This window comes from Chiloscyllium plagiosum, chromosome 16, assembly GCF_004010195.1.
Source record: "Chiloscyllium plagiosum isolate BGI_BamShark_2017 chromosome 16, ASM401019v2, whole genome shotgun sequence".
NCBI lineage: Eukaryota > Metazoa > Chordata > Chondrichthyes > Orectolobiformes > Hemiscylliidae > Chiloscyllium > Chiloscyllium plagiosum.
The window spans coordinates 58,352,218-58,373,576 of NC_057725.1; the positions used below are offsets into that span (position 1 = coordinate 58,352,218).

Genomic DNA, 21,359 nt, shown 5'->3' on the forward strand with positions numbered 1-21,359 from the left:
TTCTTCTTGCCTGTCCCTTGATTGGATCCCAGTCCCCACAGTACCATGCTCAGTTCACTCATCTACCCTGCAGTCCACACTTCATCTTAAAAAGAATCTCTATTGAAATGTTGCAAAGGCTGAAGCTCCTGCCATTGGGTTTCCTTATCTGTGTCACTCACAGTCACACACTCCTGTCTCTGAATGCTGATACATCGGGAAATCCAACTTTAAGAGAAGAGATTGCCATGAGTACAAAGAACCCAAATAACTTTGCCAGTCTCTGACTGGTCTCAGATTCTGCGGTTCAGTCTCTAAGTTGAAGCTGCTTGAACTTCGAACTCTTGTCACATGTTTGCTCTGGACCAACATGGCATCCAGGAACTCCCATATGCTACAACTGTGACACGCCACCTGTCCCACCATCCTTAAGTAGTTCCTTAGAACACATCTTAACTATGTTGATCAATTACATTTTCAGTGATCGTATTGATCTTAGTAACCTTACCATCAGCTACTATATTATGTTGAACCTTAGGAAAATAATACATTCTAGTCAATTACCAGATACTCACTAAATAGCCAGCTTCTTCTCCTAAAGCAGAGTAAAAATTAAAAATCTTTTCTCAGTCTCAGGAATTACGTAAAGCAAAACTAACGAAAACCCATTTCCTTTCTCCTCCTCCACACCCATAATCTTCAACTCCGGCACTCTGTCACATTGTCATACACAACTGCCAAGTTGCACTACATTGTCCAGTTTTAAATGCTCAGACAGAGGCCTAGCTGATGCAATTAGTGAGGACCTAGTCTGAGCTGGCACTTAATTTAGCTGCCCTGTGACTAGATTCTTTGGGGAGGAAGAAAAACAACTTAAGGCTGGCAACGATAGAATATAAACTGTAGCTTTCAGTTGAATGCCAACTACAAACTAATTAGGTTTGCACAAAATGAACATGTAGACTTTTGTACCCAACAGCTGCATGCATTCAGTCCACTCAGACGAACTGGTACAGGGATGGTGCAGGGGAAACAGTACCTTTATTAATATTAAAGCACAGCTCAGTCAGCTCTCAAATAAACAAACCTTGTTCTTCCATCGAGATCTCTGTTCTGACTTGAGCCTCTTGGGACTCTGGATTCAGTCAGCACAGCAAGTAAGCAATGAATTAAAGAATGCAGCAGCTGTTCTGTTCTCAAATTAATCTCAAACCTTTATATGTATAATGTGTCTCTATAATGGCCCAAGTCCTCTTAGAATTCAGATAACACAGGAAACAAAACAACAAGTAAATGAAATTCTGAGACATATGATTTGTGTATTATAATGAAAGGGACAACTATTACTGTGCAACCTTCTGCAACCTTCGTGAATACAATTATTTTTAGTGCACAGGACTGAAAACCTATTAAGAAATAATAATCCATTTTCATGCCTCTCTCATAACACTTTCATTAACTTGGAACAGGCGTGAAGTACTTTTCACTGTAATCACATGGTACTGCAAATCACAGGTTGTTGTCCAAGGCTAATACACCACCACATGGAACACAATTCAATGGTAAACACCATTGTTTGACAGTGTTAAATATTAATGGAGAGAGGTTAAAAGAACAGTCAATTTAAACACTCACAACATAAAACGACAGGAAGGAGTTGCTTCAATTCTTGTTTGCACTGTGGTTAAGGTTTGTTTTCAAAAAAAACTCTTTGGGGTCTACATTTCCCTGAACCTAACTCAGTTGTGAACAAGGGTACCAAATTCTTTTCATACCAAAGTTTTGCAGATGTAAGTCATAAGTAACCTAACTTACCAACAAATGGCAATATGAGACATAGCAAATAGCGAACGCCAAAGCCTACATTGCAAACACATTGAGGTAGGTATTAGGGAGCATCATGATTCTCATCAACCCCTCTCAATGCCTCCACCACCACTCCCCCCCCACCGCCGCCTCATACCACTGGAATGGCTAAACCATTGGCAGGGAGCCTGCTCGGATGAAGAATGTTTATTTGGCCGTGGGACAAATTGTCTCACTTCAGAGTCAGACAGCCCTTACGTAGCAGTGGTCACTGCCAGTACTGCCCTTAGGCATTGGTATGCTAAGGCTGGATCACGTTCTAAGTGTTTGGGGGTCTCACAAGATGCCCAGCTGGGTGTCATGGAAAGGAGGGAACCAGGGTTTGGGTCAGAGTGGGGGGAGGGGTTGAGGAAGAGTTTCCTGTCGAGGATGTTTCCTCAAACGGGCTTAAAGAGCCTATATATAAAAAAAGGAGCCACCTTGACTAACAGATTGTATGCTCACTGGATTTCCTACCCACTTTAACTTCAAGCCCACCACCTGGTAGGGGAAGGCCAATGAGATGCCTGTAATAAAAAAGCTATACATTTAGACATGAAATCTCAGGTCCCATCTCTTTGAAGAAGAACCTGTTAACCTGTTCTTCAAAAGATATGAGCAAACATCCTCTGCCTTGCTCACAATGTAAAATTGAATAAATTTAGCTTGTATGGTCTCTACTCATCCTTCCTATCAAAACGTATCCACCTCAATTCTCTGCATTGAATTTTATCTGCCATGTGTCACTGATCCCAGTAACTTATGCCTTCCTGAATTGTATTACTATGTGTTTCATGCTTACCACCTGCAGACATCAAAGTTGTGCTCTGTACCCTATGTTACAAATTGATAACATATCCAAAAAAAAGTGACTGGTCTGATACTACACCTTGAGCACTCACCTTCTACCTTGCTGTATCTCTGCTTTTTCTCCCTTTGCTGACTTGGTATCCATTTGGCTGTTTTATTCCAAGCACTTCAATAGTCTAGTATATGCTAGTTTATCAAGTGTCCTTCGAAAGTCCACATGCACCACCTCAATTCTGTTGTCCTCGTCCACCCTTTGTGTGACCTCATTAACAATCACAATCAAGTTATTAGCTTTGTACTCAATGAATTTTTGTCTGTGGACTTCACAGACCAAGATTTGTTTTATTAGATTCTTTCATACGTTTGTTAAATGAAAATCACAGAAATTCCCGATATGGAAGGTTATGGTTGGCATCTAATTTTTCTTCTCTGCTTTTCAGTCAATAATGCTTCCTAAGTCTCGATAGGGAAATGTTTTTGATCATTTCTATTCATAACTTCTTTCAGATCTTTCCTGAACAAAAACAAAAATCAGTAATTAAAATCATGCCAAAAATTCAAATCTGCATCTTCACTTTTTATTAGATTAGATTACTTACAGTGTGGAAACAGGCCCTTCGGCCCAACAAGTCCACACTGACCTGCCGAAGCCCAACCCACCCAGCCCCATTCCCCTACACCTAACACTACAGGCAATTTAGCATAGCCAATTCACCAAACCTGCACATCTTTGGACTGTGGGAGGAAACCGGAGCACCCAGAGGACACTGGGAGAATGTGCAAACTCTACACAGACAGTTGCCTGAGGCAGGAATTGAACCCAAGTGTCTGGCCCTGTGAGGCAGCAGTGCTAACCACTGAGCCACCGTGCCACCACTTTAAAGGTGGTTGAACTACAGATCTTGCTATTTTTCCCCAAAGTGAGATCAGACTCTCTAAATACCTTCCTTTAACTATATTTCATTTTCCAGGTATGTAGAACTTCATGCACTTACAGCTATAGGCTCAAAAATTACATTAGTGTCTTTTCAGCAGTACATATCCTACTATCATTTGTCTTCCTTCTGTTAAATTAATCCAGACTGCTTGCTGTCATGTTCAATGAAATACATCTTTCTTCCTGTCGATGCACAGATTACCAAAATCATCTACAGCGTGTAATTTTTGTTTATAATCCAGATAGCTAAAAATACGTTTTATTACATACAAAAGAAACGCTTAATTCTCTGTTGAAATATGAGCAACACTGCATATATGATTCAGAGAGTTTGGTACTTAATTGGATCAGTCTTTGCAGTGAAATGATGCAGCTCATTATGTCACTGAAACTTCCTGGCTTTGAAAAAAAGCCTATCTGACCTAGAATCAAAACAACATTAAAGTCTTGTATACAAACAATACAGTAGTGACTATTCAGCGTATTGTTTAGTTTAATTGTGAGAAATGGGATCCAGAACTAGTATCATCTCTTTACATCAGTGGATACATACTGTGTTTTCCTACAATGTTTAGAGAATTTTTATTTACCTGTGGCACATTGAGCTCCTTTCTGCTGACTTCAATTCTGGACAAGACACCTTGCTATGTTGTACACAGAGCAAGCAATTCTGATACTTTGTCATCCATCACACTGTGCACTACAGACAGTTTAGTAACGATCACATTTGGAGAAAATAATTCTATGGGAACACAACTTGAACGGATGTCTCTCAAACAAAAACTGTGATTCAAAATCCTCAAGATAGTACACTAACTCTTGAACACTTCACCCTCTCTTCAGCTGACCCAAGGTAAGCCTCCCTGTCATGTTATTCTGAAGTTTAGCTTCTCATTCTGACTCCCTTCAGTTCAGTTCCTTATCCCCTGGAAACCTGAAAAAAATGTCCGCCCTAATTAGCCCAACAAAGCAGAGATGGTCTTACAAGGACAAAACTTAGCAACTTGTGATAATAGTGCACTTGGTTGGTTTAAATGATTCGGAATCTTTCATTCATATGACCAGAGATGTATTTACTCCATGATGGAAACCATACACAATTTGAGAAAAGCTCAAGTATTTGTGTTTGGTTTTGCAGGGGGCGAGTTGATATTTCCATTTCAGTTACTGGAATATTTTGAGCTTTGCCACCCAATGCCAACTGAAGTGAGCCAGCACTGATATGGACAGCTAGACTCAAACCTAGAAACGACAACATGAATTTGTCCAAACTAGGATCTTTATGACAATAGCCTGGATTGACATGACAATTAGCATTCATGCTACACAATTGATAAGACCTATTTGGAAACAGAATGCACCTATAAAACTGGGAAAAGGACTCATTCTTTTCTTTCAGGAGCACCGGGGGGGGGGGAAGCTTTGTCTGAATTCAACATGAGCAACAGCTACAAACAGCCTTTCAGAGGAAATCAAACTGTTACAATGGTGCAAGTGCTACTATTTTATAGATTCCTAATGCCACTGTGTATCATGGTCACACTAATGTCAAATGCAGATCAGCCAGAATCTGAATACTATTTGCCTCATCTAATAGGGAGAATACTTAAATGAACAATAAAAGTTTTAAAACATTCAGACATTGCAGACATTTACAAATGGTGCTTATATAGCGCAGTGTGTGTATAAATTTCTTCTTTCTTTGCTAGGTGGTAATATAGGAAGCTATTTCATACAGTTTCATCATTTCGTATTTTACAAACCAGTTTAGAAGCTAGTGTAAGATTGTAAATGACAAATAGAATTACACACCACATCAATCAGCCACCAAGTGAAAAATTGGACTTGGATCAACAAGTCCCAGCATAATAGCATAAAGGATGTGCTCTTCATACAACTGCACCAATTGCCCATTCCTGACAACTCCCAGGTTTCCACATTTAGTTTTTGTTCCTTCAGATCCATGCAAAGTTTTATAGCAATCATTTTCTCCAAATAAAAAAAGGACAATAGCAGTGACATGAATTTATATAGCACCTTTAACTTTGTAAAGTCAGAAGTCACATGACAGCAGGCTATAGTCAAACAGGTTTATTTGAAATCACAAGCTTTCGGAGTGCTGCTCCTTCATCAGATGAAATCTAGTGAAGACTTCACCTGAGAAGGAACAGTGCTCTGAAAGCTTGTGACTTCAAACAAACCTGTCAGACTATAACCGGCTGTCGCGTGACTTCTGATTTTGCCGACCCCAGTCCAACATCAGCATTAACTTTGTAAGATACAGTATAGTTCCAAGGCCTTTCACAGGAGCACTGTCAACCCATATCTGACACTGAACGACAGAACGAGTTGGAAAGAAGATAGCCAAAAACTTGGTGAAACTTGGAGGTTTGAAGAATGATCTTAAAAAGGAGAAGAATGGAGGCAGAAAGAGACACAAGGAGGGAATTTCAGAGCTGAAGGCCTATGGAGCTGAGAGCACAGAAGGGAATGGTTCAGAAATGGTATTGCAGCATGTGCAAAGAGTCCAGCAGGTGAGGAGTACAGGGTGTTGTGGAGCTAGAGGAAGTTATGGAGATAGGAAATGGTGGAGGCTATGGAGGGACTTCTAAACAAGCCTCAGAATTTTAAAAAAAAATTCTACAACCAACAACTAATACGGGTCAGCGAGCCCAGCAATGATGGGTGAACAGTGACATTGTACTGGTTAAATAAAGGGAGCAATTTTGGGTCAGGTCAAGTTTACAGGAAATACAAGAATGAAAGGCCATGCAGTCAGGAGTACACTGGAATAGCCAGGTCTACTGGCAACAAAGCATTGGATAAGGGTTCATATTCAATCTCTCTCTCCACAGCTGGTGCCTGATCTAATATATTTCTCCTGCATTTCAGGTTTTGAATCTTTAAAAAGGAGTGGCAGATATCAGAAATTTAAAAGAAAAAACAACTTTAATGTTTTCCTGTTGTTCAACCATAAAGAGGGGAACTTGCAATGGAATGTGTGCTTCTTTTATTGCTTACTGGAATTGCTAGTTACAAGGCCAGGAGAGAATGTTTATTACATGCCTACTCAGTATTGCACCTGGTATATGAGCTAGTCACTGCAAACTCAGCGTCTGAAGATCCTTGGAGCAAGGCTACAGCAAGGACAGCATCAAGACAAACTATTAATTCACCCTGGGAATTAAGTGAGAGGAAAATATGCCCTTTAAAATCATGTAGCAAACCAAGATGACAGGTTTGAGAGATGAAAGGAATAACAAATATATATGTATATATGCGTAAATGGATGGGATTGTTGGTGGCAAACATAGGATACTAGGCATTCATTATGCAGCAACCTACAATCCTTGAGCTCTCAAACAGCAAGCTGCTCCATACATGAAATATATCAGAGCCAGCATCTGAGTATCTCTTTAAACAATCAGGCTTAAACTACTCACTGAAGTATGCAGAGTTTAGACTAAGACATGTTGGTTCAAATATTTATTGCAGTGTAAAATCACATACAGAAAGTAAAATAAAGAGGAAAAGATGGAACTAAGAAAGCGAGAAAAGAAAGCAAAAAGAGGAGAAAGCTTAATTTTGTTTTTAAGTTTAAATAAATCAAACTAATTAAAACCTGACAGAAGACAACTCTGCACAGTGCCTCAGCAGTTAGCACTGTTGCCTCACAGCACCAGCAACCCGGATTTGATTCCACCCTTAGGTGACTGTGCAAACTCCAAGCACATTCTCCCCGTGTCTGCGTGGGTTTCCTTCGGGTGCTCCGGTTTCCTCCCACAGTCCAAAGACGTATAGGTTCGGTGGATTGGTCATGCCAAATTGCCTAGGTAAAAACAATGACTGCAGATGCTGGAAACCGGATTCTGGATTAGAGTGGTGCTGGAAAAGCACAGCAGCTCAGGCAGCATCCGAAGAGCAGGAAAATCGACGTTTCGGGCAAAAGCCCTTCATCAGGAATAGAGGCAGAGTGCCTCCAGGGTGGAGAGATAAGAGAGAGGAGGGTGGGGGTGGGGAGAAAGTACACTTACACTTGGCACTGACACCAGCAAGTACTAAAACGTCAGACTTTTTCCTAGATTGGGAATGCCAAGTCGCTGGACTATAGCAGTGAAGTTTTTGGAAAAGCGGACACAACTACCTGACTGGTGTTTAAATACTGACAATAGAATTCACTGTCTGCTTCTTTCCTAACAATGCTGAACAGTGGCAACTTTGTTGTTATTCTGAAGACAAAAATCTTGACCAATATAATTAATTGTTAGTTTTTTTTTTAAAAATGTAGGGTTTACCAAAACTGTTTGCATATTAAACAAATGTTTTAAGTGATAGGTAGGCTCTATGTATCTTACATCTTTCTATATCTGCAACAGATATAATGATTTTAACCTCGTGACAGCCACAGTGGGGAAGAAATTTCTTTTGCATCAGGAACCATTGCAAGCTCAGCACCAAGAGTGAAGAAGACAGTGGACTGCAGGCTCTTGCCTTTTGCAGTTCACCAGTATTATGGACACCTAGCTCCTTCGTTCAGCTCAGACTGTGCCCTGCCTGCATAAAAGTCAGTGTTAAGAGTCGGGAGGTGAATAAGAAGGGCAAGGTAGGTTAGCATAATTTCCAGCACATGCCATTTCAAGCCTATTTGTCACGCTGAAATCTGAGCCAACATTATCCACTTCCAACCTTTCCCATATTCATAAAACTCTGGACTTCAAATATTACACTTTTAATATTTAAAGTAGCATAAAATGTTTAGCTCATTGCCTTGTTTACTTTTTAATACAGATCCTTCCCTGCAACATTTCCCCTGCCTGCTCTTTTCACAGCAGCTTGTGCCATCTTGTCCTCTCCGGATAGAGACTTCCATTGTTCTGAGGGAGAGCAATCAGCAAAAGATACCAGAAAGGATGAGTACATCCAACTCTGAACAGATCTATTCTCCTGTACAGAGTCAGATGCATTGCCTTAAGGTCCAAATCTCAGTTTTGAAAGAGTCAAACTGGCGTCAAAACCTTAAATCGGTGTCTCTCTCCACACTGATGCTGCCAAATCTGTGGAGTTTCTCTCTGCTTGTTTCCATTTCCTGGCATTATACAGAACAAGAGGATCTCAATCCAGTTTGATGGCATAGTTGAAATATTGATGTAGGGTTTTCATCTATCTCAAAAAAACAGATATGCTGCCCTTCGACAGAATATTTTAAAACAAAACAGAAATGTAGTAATCCAAACCAAAACACTCTTACAAGAGATAGCTGCAATGGAACAACAATACAATTGTTTTATCACAGATGATGGACAGTATAAATAGAACTGGTTTCTGCTTTTATTAACTGATCAATGGTATTTAGATGCTGTACTGAGATATCAATCTTTTCCTGTTTAGTTGCACGTTTGTGATTTATATAGAAAATAAGTTCAGAAATTTCAGCTGACATAGTTGAGGTATTTCTAACCTTTTAATTGCAATTCACAATTTTTCTGAAAGACAACTCTTATCTCGAAATTATCCTGGATTTTCATTTCCCTGCTGACTTGTACCAAAATAGATTGCATAAAAAGTGTGTTTAAGGCACATCTCCACCCTCACTTTCTGCCACATAGAACATTTCAACACAGTAACTGGATACAAAAAAAGTGCATGCTGTTCACAACTTTAATCTCAATAATATTGTGGCAAATCCAATTTGCTACCCATCTTAGATCTACATGTCTAATTAGTCAGCAGTTCAACATGCATAAGGCAGAGAAAACTGCACTCCCAAAAAAAATTAAGAAATATTGGAGTCATTTTAACTTAAATAGTCCAGTGGGACACTGGCTAAGATCAAACCAGACATCCATTTTATATGTCACTTTGTTATTCTGCATGAAAGTCAATGAAAAGGCAAAGTGGCATTGAACAGTTTACCTCCCCATCAGTTGGCCTCATTTCAACTGGTGTGTGGAAGCAGAACCTGAATAACTAACTGGACTGAGATTTGGGATGCTTTATAAATTCAAAAAGAAAAAAAATATCAGAAAAAGGAATGTGATGTGGTATAGAGTTGCAGTCAACATCCAAATTTAGATCACTTCATACCTGTAACTTGTCTGGAAGTAAAGTTTGAATAACTAAATAATAAGCTAGAATATTAAGCTCCAGTTAGTCAAAGTTGCCATTCTGGTCGCACAGCCGGGATTTGGTTAGAGCAGACAGGTGACTGAGGAGAAAGTTGCAGAATTCTAAAGCAAGTATCTTATCCACAACTTAACAAGCCTGTCCAACATCCGCATGGCACAAGTTAGGTGCATGACAAAATCTTTGTTATTTAGCTCAATGTTGCCCAGGTCTGCATCACACTCATCCTCCCCAACACTCAAGCACAATAGCAATGTCTACCATATACAAGATACTCTATAAAAGTTCAGAGTTGCTGAGACAGCACCTTCCAAAACTATGACCACTTTAAAAGGACAAGGACAGCAGGCACATGGGAATACCACCACCTGCAAGTTCCCCTCCTGGCCCCTCACCATCCTGACTTGGAAGTATATCATTGTTTCTGGACTGTCACTGGAATTGCCCCTCTCTGGGCATTGTGGGTCTACCTATAGCAAGTAGGTCGTTACAGTTCGAGGCAGCTCACCACCACCTCAATAGCAATGAAGGGTGTGCAATAAATGTTGGCCATGTCCCATGAGTGGGTAAAATAAAAAGCAGAGAGCTCTACCATCTAGAAGGACAAGGACAGCAGATGCTTCAGCAGGAAGTTCTCTTCCAGGTCTCTCGCTGTTGGAACTATAGCACTATTCCTTAATTGAAAAAAAATTGGAGGGCCCCCAGCAGTATTTTATTTTCCATTACACCTCAATACTTGAAAAGGCCCTGGTGCAAAGCTTGATGCGAGACGTTATACAAGTCTAGTGAAGCAAGCTAACACTCTGCAGTTATACTTTAGGACACAATAGGTAAAATCTCTGGCTTCCTAGTTCTGAATGGTGTTTTTAAAAATAACCTTAGATTAATGGGCCCATTTGAGGTAAATAAGTATCTTTAAGTTTTGATATACAATATCCATCTGTGCAATGAACTGATTTAATGTTAAATGTCAGACTGCACACTTTAAAACGGTGCTTAATGATTTATTAGCAACAGACTGAGGTGTCCCCAAGGTGTCAGCACTGATAGGTAGTTCCAAGAAATATAACAAAATCAAAGCCTGTGTTCACTTGCCAAAATCATGTTTTATCAATGTTTCTGTAGCCAAAGGCTTGATAGAGTGATCAGCATCTCACAGCTCTTCACAGCAGCTAGGATTTGGACAGTGAAAAGGGGCAAAGTGGTGGCTCGCTCACTCCTCGAAAGGAAGGAGAAATATGAAATTCTAATCATTTGTCTCCATCGTCATCTCCCTCATCAGCATAGCTTTAATAACAACATTAGAAGTAGACTTCATGGAACCACACGACTCTCAAAAGCAAAACCATATTTTAAACTGTGCACTGGTGATAAAAACAAATCCAGAAAAATATCAAAGGTCACACATTTAATCCTATGGTACCTCTAGTGGGAAGTTCATTTCCTGCAAAAGGTTTGGGACCATTAAGAGTCAGGCTTGGGTTGGTAGATAAGGTTACACTCTAGAGACGCGAGTGCACAGTTGAGACTAACACTCCATTGCATGCTGATGGAGCACTGTACTGTCAGAGGTGCTGTCGTTTGGTTGAACTTTAAACTGGTGACTCATCAGCTCCCTCATCTCTGAAGATCTGCTACAAACAGAAACGCGGAGAGGATAATTATATTTAACCCCCAGTATTTATCACACAAGCGACATGAAATTATTGACTTTAGGGCTACACTCAACACTTCATACTTGTGCATTACAGGCAAAACCTTGAGAAGTCAGGTAGTAAATACTCACCATAAAATTCCCAGCCTTTGATCTGCTCTGATGGCCACAGCATTTACATGATTGATCCAATTAAGTTTCTGGTCCATGGACATACCCAGGATATTGATGGTGAGGCATTCAAAATTAATGCCATTGAATGTTAAAGGTAGTGTTTAGATTCTCACTACCTGGAACCCAAGCAGCAAGTAACATTTGGTTAGTTATCTGATTACTGGTGCTGGGAACTTGCTGTGCACAAGTTAGCCACTAAATTTCCCTACATTGCAACAACAACTTCAAAAGTACTCTGTAAAACAATGAGTCATAAAAGGGACTACATAAATGCAATTTATGTTTTAAACAGAATGCAAACATCCAATCTATTTTCTGGTGTGGCATCTAAATCCTAGCAAAGTAATGCATGAAACTCAAGACAACTGTTTACATTTCTTTTCTACTGCTTTCTTCAGTTCAAGTTTCATGCACCTGTATTTTTGAAAAGGTTTTGATTCATGATGATAACTTGTTGGTGGCTAAAATAATAAAGTAGGGCTAAATTATTTGATTGAACAAGAAGCAATATGCATGCAAGTTAATGGGAATGCGGAGTTAAACTTTCTACAGTATCCAGAGAGGCTCTGCTGTTTACATCAGTGCATCTTAAGGTGATGGGATTTTAACACAAATCTATAACATAAGACACACAGCAATGAAAAGGACCTCTTTCTGATTGGCTTCACAACCCAAATAGGTGAACTTGAAAAAGAATCTTGTACAAATGTTCTCAGGTTCATTTCAAGCCATTTATCACGAACAACATGATTCTTTTTCAAGTTTACTAAGAAGATGTGAGCATCACTGACATTTATTTCCCCATCCCAAATTGCCCCTCAGAAGGTGGTAGTGAGACCCCCTCTTCAAATGCTTTAGTCCAGATGCTGGAGATAGACCTACCAAGCCATTCAGGATGGAGTTACAAGATTTCGACCCAGCAGTGAAGCTGTTCCCAAGTCAAGATGGTGTGTGGCTTTGCTAGAAACTTACATCTGCTACCCATGTCACTCTATACTGTCAAAGTCAGTGGCTTAGAAGGTGCCCCAAGCAGTTTTGATACAAAATGCATTGCAGCATTTTAAATAGGCGCATGTGACCAGTAATGGAGAGGTGAAGTTTAAATTTGAACAATGGGATGTCAATTGAGCTTGCTATTTTGTCCTGCATAGTGTCAAGTTTCTCAGGTGTCTTTAGGGCTACACTCAACACTTCATACTTGTGCATTATAGGCAAAACCTTGAGGGGCAAAACCTTGAGGAGTCAGGTAGCAAAATACTCGCCATAAAATTCCCAGTCTTTGATTTGCTCTGATAGCCATAGTATTTACATGATTGGTCCAATTAAGGTTCTGGTCCATGGACATACCCAGGATATTGATGGTGAGGCATTCAAAGTTAACGCCATTGAATGTTAAAGGTAGTGCTTTGATTCTCACTGCCTGGAACCCAAGCAGCAAGTAACATTAGGTTAATGGCCAGGTCTTGCTGTATACATCTATGGATTGCTTTAGCAGTTCAGAAATCAAACAATTCTGAACACTGTATAATTGTGAAAATTCATAATATATTATTTGAAAACTTGGGTTCTGTAATAGAGAGAATCATAGTCATCGAGGTGTAAAGCACAGAAACAGACCTTTCAGTCCAACTCATCCGTCCCAACCAGATATCTAAATATCACACATAGCTTTAACATAGATTATAGATTTGTGCTTGCATACAGTATATGAGGGAAAATCATTTAGTTTAATTTTAGATTTATTCTGAGTGTGGTATTAGGACTGGGGATATATGCATTTTAATGAAGAGTTTACAGCCTAGGAATAGAACTTGAGGTGAACAGTTCAGTACATTAGAAGCAAGGCTAGAAATAAAAGCTGTTACCCAGCAACAGAAGTCTATTGTATCAAAAACAGAACCATCCAGAGGCTCAGGCAGTGTGTATGTGTATGTAAAGAATGTCAGGACTACTGGTTTGCAAAAAAACCAAAGAAAGTGTGTCAAGGAAGGGAACAATTGAGTAGTTCTGAAGTGAACTTTCTGAACTGCTGGAAGTTGAGTACAGAAAATCTCTCATTGCTCTGAAAAAGTATTTAGAAATCAATAAGAAGCTCCAGAAACCAATCACAGCTATGCCAACTCATTAAGAGCCTTCACAAATTGAGACAATGTAACTTTTACTGAGGTTTGAGTATCCACTAGGTTATTGTTTGAAGGTAGCAAGAAAACAAATTGAATTTGCATTTCTAATGTGTTGCAAATGAATCTTTCACAGAGTAATCTTTCAGGCTCTTTTATCATAAAGTGCATTGGCAGCCTTTTATGAAAATGTCCAGCGACTAAACATCACAGTAAACAAATGGAAAGGAAATATTAAACTTAGATCTGTCAAGTCAGGTTTCACTCTGACTTGTCTAATATTATCAAAAATGGAATCACCTGCTTTTGTAAACTGAAGGCACTTGGGCAATTTCCCAAATTGTTAGCTGGTCATTGCTGCATTGGATCAGCTTAGTTAGGGAACAAATTACAGGTGGAGCATAAGTCTTCAACACTACTGCTGGGAGGTTGTCAGAGTCCTTCACGTTTATTGTGTCCAGAGCCTTGCGCCATTTGATATCGTAGAACGATCTGAATTGGCATCTGTGATGTAGAGACCCTGAAGAACTGGCAATGATGGAATGGCTACAGGTGACGATGGCTGCAAATGTTGCAACCTTGTATTTGTACTGAGACGCAAAGTTTTGTAAAGCCTCTAGTTGGTCACTTTATTGCTTGCTGCTAGTCACAGGTGGGTATGGTGGAACTGCAGAGCCCTGGTTGGATCTGTTTGTTTTGAGGTTACTTCGATATCTAAAGCATGCTTATCCTGCTGTTTAGAATGAATGCTACATCCATGTTGTAGCTGAGCAAGCTGAACTTTCATTTTTAAAGTATGCCATTGTACTTACATTTCTCATTGGCATCAAGGTGGGAAATCAACCTCCGTTCAGCGGCAGAGTGAGTTAATATTCTGGTGCATGAAGTTATAGATTATGATGATGCTACTGATAACTTGAAGTGTCTTGTTGATGCCCAGTTTTGAGTTACTAGATTTATTTTGTATCTATCCCATTTATTAGCGTTTTAAAGTGATTCTGGAAACTAGTGCCATCTTCATAAGCATCCCAACAGCCTGTCTCGAGGCATCACATGGCATCTGGATAGTTCCAGTTCAAGCCAACTGGAAAATTGCAGCCAGGTATCCATTCAGTGCCCAATCTAGCTTTCAGGAAAAGATTTTGGAGCTGGTCCTTTTGACAGAGAACCTACAAGCCCATCAACACAGGGCAATTCCACACCAGTCCGCCTCTGTTCCTGCCTCCTATGGTAGCACCAAATTCCTGCTTCTACCATTGGATCACCAATCCAGCAAGTACACCACTGTGTAACCAGTTCCATGAGTGAATAAAAGCACACCCTTTGCTGAACATCAAGGTCACTTTGCTATTTTGTTCCACTAGTCACATTTGATGGGACTAGATTAATTTAGGATATCTGGTCAGTATGGATTAGTTGGACTGAAGGGTCTGTTTCCGTGCTGTACATCTCTATGACCACATTGCTGATGGCAGTGATACTAAACACTGTTTTCAAAGTAGGCTGAGGCACAGCTATTCCATAACAGATGGATTTCAAACTTATCAATTGACCATTTTTCACTCATCAAGCTGATTTAACTGATGATTGTGGTGGTGTTTATTGAACTCCACCCATGAGAATAATTGCAAAACTGAATGGAATTCTTGTTCAGTTACCAGACAGAAGATGAGTTTAAAGTGCTCCCACCTTTCTATCATCTTTGTCGATTTAAGGCTGTTTGGAAAATGGGGACTTCCTTTCCATAGGCTGTCGTGCAGTTTGTAAATGTATCTGTGAATAAAGTAGTGATTGATTGGACCGAGGGCCAGGTGGACCTTATTGAGTACAAGATCCCTGATTGGGATTGTTAACCTGGGACAATTAGGGAGCCGACAGATATAAACCAAAGATTCAGAGGGTCTCCACACTTTAGGGACTGGCTCTGTGTCAGCTGGTCAGAGTCCAGATATCATGCATGTGTAAATAAAGGGGTGACTTGGTGATGGGATACTGCCCTCTGTGCAGTTATTTCAGTAACTCATTCCAAAACACAAGGAGCTCACTTGCTAACTGTGTATGTGGATGCATGGAATACAGAGCACATGGACTGAAGTGTCATTATTGCTGATTTCATTGAGCTTGCAGTACAACTACACCCCAAGCATCCTGAAGCTACAGTAGTGGAGTTGAAAATAAAACTGAATTTACTCAGGATTTATACTTGTAAACAGCACCTAGTAACTCCTGATGCAACACTAAAAGCTGTAACAATAAGACAAATCATCCAGGATCCATGCTCGTAAGGGGAGATGGTAATGTGGTGGCAATGTTGCTGGACTCAATCCAAAGGCCCAGGGTTAATACTATGGAAACACATATTCAAAACCCAACATGGCAGCTGGTGTGGACTTCAGATTCACTTAATTAAATCTAGGATACAAAGGTAGTATCAGGTAGAAACAACCATCGATTGTTGTTTAAAAACTCACCTGGAAAGGAAAAATAGGTTAAATTTTAAAAAATGAAAATCTCATCTGATTTTTCTGGTCAGGGTTAATAGATGGGGAAAAAACATGGGCGATTTGATGATAGGGATAAAAACACATTCAAAACACTTCAGAATGTAGTAAAACATCTGGAAGGGTCTCTTGCGGTGCAGTGGTAATATACTTATCTCTGAGCCGAGAGATCCAGGTTCATTTCCCATCTGCTCCAAATTTGCCATCATAGTATTTTGCTGAGTCAAATAAACTCAGCAATTTGCTGTGTTCAACAGGTGACTGAGCTTTTGTGAAATTTCTCTTCCTAGATGATTTTGGTTTTTATGAAATTGTAAATGCAACATAGCTTATAGCTTTGGTGTTATAATCAATGTCATTAAATGATAGGATAAGAATATCAGATTCCCAGAGTGCTAAACTATGGAGTGATGTGGGTTTCTGCAACACTGTTGTGGTATGGAATAATGGGATGTGGGTATCTGTGTACTATATTGAAAAATGTTCTCTGTAGGTTCAAGTCGCATCTGCTCCAGAGGTATGCAAGGACGTCTTTGAAGAGATTGATTAGCAATTATCAAAAACCCATCTGGTTCACAAGTATCCCTTTGAGAAAGAAATCTGCCATTCTTACCCGAGCTTGCCTACAACTTATTCCAGACCTACATCAATGTGGTTGACTCTTAACTGCCTTCTGAAGCAGGCCAGTCAGTTCAAGGACAATTAGCAACAGGCAATAAATGCTGCCCTTAGCAGCGACAGCCACGTCCCAAGAAAGACTACGATTGTAAAAATTCTTGACACTGATCAGGTAACCATCTAGAAGCACAAAGGCAGTAGATACATGCAACCACCACCACTTTCAAGTTCCCCTCCAAGCCACTCACCATCCTGACTTGGAAATATATCGCCGTTCCTTCACTGTCACTGGGTCAAATCCTGGAATTCCCTCTGTAAGGGCATTGTGGGTCAACCCACTGCAGGTGCACTGCAGTGAGGCAAGAAGGCACCTCACCACCACCTTCTTAAAGGCAACCAGAGACCGGCAATAAATGCTGGCCAACCAGCAATGCTCACATCCCACAAACAAGCAAATCAAATCCGCAAAGAGGAAGTGGACATCAGAGGATGGATCCAGGTCCTTTATTTCCTTTCAATGCTCCCCACATCAAATAGATCACAATATTCATCAGCTGGGATTGTGGATGAAGAATACACTGAAGTAAGGTAACCGTGGAACATCATCTTAGCACGTCATTCAATTCTTTGAGATTGCTAGGTTTGATGGTATGCTAACAGAATTAAAACTGGAAAAAGCAGCCTGTGATGTGGGGAGAGGGATTATAGCATCTTGCATTCGAAAAGTAATTAATTCAGGTTCAATATCTTTGTTCATCTTCTGCACATATTTAGCTACTTAGTGAGGATTAGCAAATGATTTAACATGGTTTTATTCAATTAAAAATATATAAAATGATAACCTGATTTCAATAGATGCAATCAGACAAAATCTCCTTATTAAGCAAACCTGAAGAGATAGCAAGTATCCAATTAAACACCGCGACTGAGATAAGCAGCTGGAACTGGTCCATAAATACACTTCACCAGAGATTACATGCGGATGCCATTGTGCGTCTCTCTTTGTTCCCTGCTCCAATGATTTCCTCACTCTTCTGATTACAACATATATAACTACATCAGTTCAAAATTGGTCACATGGCCATGGAGTGAAATGGAGTTCTCCCTCCTTCTAACCAAAACCAATGCTTGGATTGGGAACCCAATCAATGGTCGATATTTACAAGTATTCACATCCTATCATTCAAGCACAGGGTGAAATGTGTATACCATAATTCCTATTTTTCATACAGCACATCACAAACATCAATATCTTACTGTTATACAGTACACAAAGCTACAGAGAACATTATGCAATACACATGTCTCATTGTTCCACACCACATTACAGAAACCCACAGTATCATAGAATCCCTATGGTGCAGAATCAGGCCATTCAACCTATCAAGTCCACACCAGGCCTCCAAAGAGCATGCCACACAGATCACACACCCCTACCCTATCCCGTAACTCTGCATGGCCATTGGCTCACCCACCTAACCTACAGGTCGATGGATACTATAGGGTAAGTTAGCGTAGCCAATCCACCTAAGCTGCACAGGTTTGGACTACAGGAGGGAACCCACGCAGACAGGGGGATAATGTGCAAACGCCACACAGACAGTCGTTCAAAGGTGGGATTGAACCTAGGTCCCTTGCGCTGTGAGGCAGCAGTGCTAACCACTGAGCCACTATGTCACCCACTATAGCAAACCAGGAATCAAATATACATATCCTATCATTTGATGACATATTATATAACCAGACTATGTGCCTGTGCTGCATTCACAATTTCATTTCATGAAAACCAAAATCATTAAATGAGGAATTTCACAAAAGCTTACAATCAGCTTGTCGCACACAGCTGAATGTTGAGTTTAACTCAGTAAAACTCAGTAAAAGACTTTAGTAATGCTTTTATGTAATATCTCTACTGAATATTCCAAGTTACATATTTATGGGTAATGTGATCATTGGTACTGGTCAGAGACCCTGGAAAATTTAATGTCTCCAGACCTTCTTTCATCCAACATATTTCTGACAACAGAAGAAGCCACTCCTGCACTTAATAACAAGACCAAGCTACTGAGAAATTTGAACTGAATGATTTTGAGGCATACTGTGGAACACATGCCCAAATCCTATTGGGAAACATACACTTGTTCTAAACTCCTATGATATAGGTGCAAGCCAGTGATTCAAATTAGATGTGGAAGTCTCCACAGAAATACAACTCCCAACGGACTCACCAATGATAAATTGTAGACAGAAAGATTTGCTCACTTTCACTGAGAAAAATTGTTAATACTCATTCAGGTTACAACAAAGTGCTGGTAATTTATTGGTTTCAATAACAATATTCTGGTTGAAAACAAGCACATAATTAAAATCTTTGACTGTAATTATGGACTACAGGAAAAAAATGGTTTATTATGTAAGGATCAACCATAGATTTGCAATGTTAGTATTACTAAGTCTCTAACAAAATGGAATACATTGAAAATTACTTTATGGACTTTCTTTCCTCTTGGCTTAATAATAGATTCTCTGAAGCAAATTGCATGATGGGAGAATTATTCCTATTCTTTTGACTCAGCTTGAAATATATTTTAAGAAGCTGTTCAAGACAATACCATTGATTAGCAACAGATCCATGCGTGGGGACACTGACATTAGTGCAAGGAGACTGTTTAACTGCTCAGGTTTGTTCTGTTCCATGAAACTGATCCATAACCCATCTCCTACACCTGCCTTTGCCTTGCATCCCTTACTACTGTGGGTTAACCAAAATCTATCAGTCTCAAATACAAAGTTTAAAAACTGATCAGTGCCAGTTGTCTTTCATGGTAGAGCTTTTAACTTTGACTGCTCTCCAATATGTAAAAGTGTTCCCTACCTTCACTCAAAGTTCTGGCTCATTTCATTTTACATCAGAGATTTACAGCATTGTTTGTATTCGTTAGTGCTGTGCTCCCTCCCAGTCAAATGCATCCTTCCCAAGGAATGCCCCCTGAAATAATCAACCCACTAACTGAACAGGATGTGGTCATTGCTTGCAAGGCCAGACCCAAGTTAAAATCCCACTGTGACAGAATTTGAATTGAAACGAAAACTTGGAATGAAGAGTGTAACGATAACCATGAAACCCTTGTCAGGAAAAAACCCTTCTGGTTCACTAACATCCTTTCATGAAGAAAACTGCTGTCCTTACCTGGTCTGGCCTACTTGTGACTCCAGACCCACAGCAATGTGGTTGACTTTTAACTGCCCTCTGGGCCAATTGGGATAGGCAATAAATGTTTGCCTCGCCAGTGACGTCCTCATCCCATGAGTGTTTTTAAATAACAATGATGGATTTCTTTCCCTAAGGGACATGAATGAACCAGATGGAGTTCCTGACAATTGATAGTAGGGAGACAAGCTTTCAATTCCAGATTTATAAATAGAGTTTAAACTCCACAACTACCAAGTTGGGATTTGAACCCATCTGCCCTGGATATTAGCCTGGGTTTCTGGATTACTAGACCAGTGACATTACCCGATATCACCATCACCCATCAAAAACATGGATCCCTTAGGATTGAGGATAAGCTTATGCAGGATGTATTTATCTAACAACAGACAGGCAAACAAGAAGCTGCTCAGCTGTCTTTGGAAAACAGTTTGCTGTCTAATATTTGAGTTAAGTTCATTGGATTCACACAATGAGTACAAGAATCTAACACTGTTAAACTAACGCTTTTTGCTGTTAGACCACACAGCAACTGGAAAAGAGACAAAATGCAGGTCTATAGGTGGCCTACATGATTGAGAAAACTTGGAGCGAGCACAGATCGGGTGGGCAGTTTCATTCCACAAAAACATGCATTTTCTTATCTGAGTAACTTTCAGAGAAAATCAACCCTGGAAGCATAACTGACAGGGTTATCCGAAGAAACATTTCTAGAGAAGTTCAACATGCTGCCTAATTTGTTACTATTTGCTTCTCCAAATTGCTCTGTGATTACAGTTGGCTAATAGTCTAGTGTGGTAAAATTATTGTGTACCAAATTCATAATCGTTGAGTCACAGAACTCAACGCTCAATTCAGAGACAATGGTCAGGTCTAGTATTCATTCTGCCAGACTTGCCTGAGCTCAAAAGATCCTAAAGTACTTTGCATTGAGTTTCTTAGCTCAAAAGGAATCGCAGAGTTTCAATGGCCTTTGCTTCATGCTATGTACAAGAACCGTAGAGTGTCACATGTAAAGTAAGTAGGAGTTGGGGCAGTGTAGCATACAGTCAAAGATAAGAGACAAGGGCTAGGCCTTGAGCAATACCAAAGTGAGGTTTGTCCAGATGGAAAGACAGAGGAATCTGATCATATGGTCTCTATCATCAATGACAAAAGTGCTCAGAAGTTCCTCACACTCCTCACTTGGAAGTGGAGGGTCAAGGGAATAGAGGAAAGGAGAACAAGTTGCAGTGGAGAAAATAAGCTATCTCTGCGAAATCTGCATTCTCCATTGATCCTAGAATAAACGAGCAGTTTTAGCAAAAGAGAATGTGTCTTGATATGTTTTAAGCAGCCCAACCAATGTTGTGATTAGATGGCACAGCACTCAGTGGTTAGCACTGCT

General features: G+C 40.0%; 1 protein-coding gene across 3 annotated transcripts in view; it reads right to left on the bottom strand.

Annotated features, from left to right (window-relative positions):
* LOC122557945 (N-acetyl-beta-glucosaminyl-glycoprotein 4-beta-N-acetylgalactosaminyltransferase 1-like) overlaps window positions 1–21,359 on the bottom strand; it is a 667,804-nt gene that overhangs the window by 629,870 nt on the left and 16,575 nt on the right. Inside the window, exon 1 of one of the 3 annotated variants that reach the window (XM_043706198.1) lies at window positions 2,727–2,776. The exons of the other annotated variants lie outside the window; for them this stretch is intronic. The gene's annotated coding sequence lies outside the window, so the exon portion shown is untranslated. Of the gene's footprint in view, window positions 1–2,726; window positions 2,777–21,359 lie in introns of those variants that run through there. 3 annotated transcript variants of the gene reach the window in all.